The sequence below is a fragment of the Callithrix jacchus genome, chromosome 16 (assembly GCF_049354715.1).
Source record: "Callithrix jacchus isolate 240 chromosome 16, calJac240_pri, whole genome shotgun sequence".
Classification (NCBI taxonomy): domain Eukaryota; kingdom Metazoa; phylum Chordata; class Mammalia; order Primates; family Cebidae; genus Callithrix; species Callithrix jacchus.
In genome coordinates this window covers 7742426-7744590 of record NC_133517.1, presented here as the reverse complement: position 1 = coordinate 7744590, position 2165 = coordinate 7742426, and the positions used below count along the sequence as shown (strand labels likewise).

At 40.8% G+C, this 2165-nt stretch overlaps 1 pseudogene; it reads left to right on the top strand.

Annotated features, from left to right (window-relative positions):
- The first annotated feature begins 203 nt into the window (after nt 1-203).
- On the top strand, nt 204-1322 carry LOC100387377 (ubiquitin carboxyl-terminal hydrolase 12 pseudogene; annotated as a pseudogene).
- Nucleotides 1323-2165: the final 843 nt, after the last annotated feature.

Below are 2165 nucleotides of genomic sequence, written 5' to 3'. Positions count from 1 at the left end.
TCTTGACTCGGGGGCTGGGGCCCGAGGCCGGGCGTGCCTGAGGGCCGGCGGTGATGACGGCAGTGGCGGCCCAGCGGGCTCGGTCGTGGGTCCTCGGCGGCTCGGGGTCTACCCGCGGGCTGCGGCGCGAGTTGGCGGCCTGGCTCCCGTCCTCCCCCGCCAGCAGCCGCCGCTGTGATTGGGTGGAAGATGGCACTGGGTGGATGGAAATACTAATGACAGTCTCTAAATTTTCCTCCATCTGTACCACGAGCGCCAATGCTTCGGCATTAGAGAAACAGATTGGTCCAGAACAGTTTCCACTCAATGAGCACTATTTTGGATTAGTCAGTTTTGTGAATACTTGCTACTGCAATTCAGTTCTTCAAGCACTTTATTTTTGTCGTCCATTTCGAGAAAAATTTCTTGCATATAAGAGTCAACCTAGGAAAAAGGAGAGCCTTCGTACATGCTTAGCAGATCTCTTCCATAGCACAGCCACTCAGAAGAAAAAGGTTGGAGTAATACTTCCCAAGAAGTTCATCACAAGATTACGGAAAGAAAATGAGCTTTTTGACAACGACATACAACAAGATCCCATGAATTCTTACATTATCTACTAAACACAATTGCTGATGTTTTACAAAAAGAGAGAAAGCAGGAAAAACAAAATTGTCACTTACCAAATGATAATATTGATAATGAAAATAATAACAGCACACCAGACCAAACGTAGGTTCATGAGATTTTTCAGGGAACATTAACTAATGAAACCACATGTCTTACTTATGAAACTATAGGCAGCAAAGATGAAGATTTTTTAGATCTTTCTGTTGACGTAAAACAAAATACATCAATCACTCACTGCTTAAGGGGTTTCAGCAACAGGGAAACTCTATGCAGTGAATACAAGTATTACTGTGAATACAAGTATTACTGTCGCAGCAAAGAGGAAGCACACAAACGGACGAAAGTTAAGAAACTGCCCATGATTCTAGCTCTGCACCTGAAGAGATTTAAATATATGGGTCAACTTCATCGATACACAAAACTCTCTTACCGGGTCGTTTTTCCTTTAGAACTCCATCTGTTTAACACTGCAGGGGATGCCACCAATCCAGACAGAATGTACGATCTTGTTGCTGTTGTGGTTCACTGTGGAAGTGGTCCCAATCAAGGTCATTGCATTGCAATGGTTAAGAGTCATGATTTTTGGTTGTTGTTTGATGAGGACATTGTAGAAAAAATAGATGCACAAGCCTGAAGAATTCTACAGGTTGATATCAGATATCTCAAAGAACTCTGAGTCTGGTTACATACTTCTCTATCAGTCTCCGGACTGAGGGGGAACTGTGATGAAGAGTTACTTTCTGCCTCATTTCTTCTCTGGTTATTTTGGAAAGGACCAAGCACTAATTTTTCAAGAAAAGAGAAAGGCAGGAAGCTCAGTAGGTAGTAGCACACTTTGCACATGATAGAGCAAAGACGATGGATTGACAAGCCTTTCCGATCATGGTAGTTGATTTATTTGCTCAGGTATTGTGCTGTCTGTACAGTTCCATACAACAAGGAGGTGAAATCAGAGATACCAGCTTCTCTTGTCAAACAGCCTTCCAGTCACTGACGCACATTTTCTCTTTATTAATTGCACCAATAATGCTTTGAATTCCTTGGGGGCACAGTAGAAATAATCAGAAGCTGTGCTGTATTGATAAGGAGATGATGTTGAATGCACTGCACAAATTTGTTCAGTATATATAGAAGCATATTCAGTGGTCTTTTCAAGAGTAAACCAGAAATACTTTTGGGCCCAACACTTGCAGTTGCCTTCCTGATGTAAAAAACTAACGTGCTAGATAATCCAGTGTTGGGAAGACAAAGACGTTTTGCTTCTCTGAAGAAGCTTATAATAACATACAATGTATGTATATGAGGGAACAATTGGTCAAAAGTGGCTTTTTGTTTCCCCCAAGGGAAAGACTGACTTTATAATTATAATTTTTTCCTTATTTATTTTACCTAAAACTTGTAGTCTAAGTATTGCATTAAGTGCCCGTGATTCTATCACTAAATTTGAGCATATTTTATTAGTTAATGTCAGTTTAAGTAGTCCTTTTGTTTGTTTTTATTTTTAAGGTGAATTTAAATTCTATCTGAAATCAGTAAGATACCTTGGGAAGAACTAC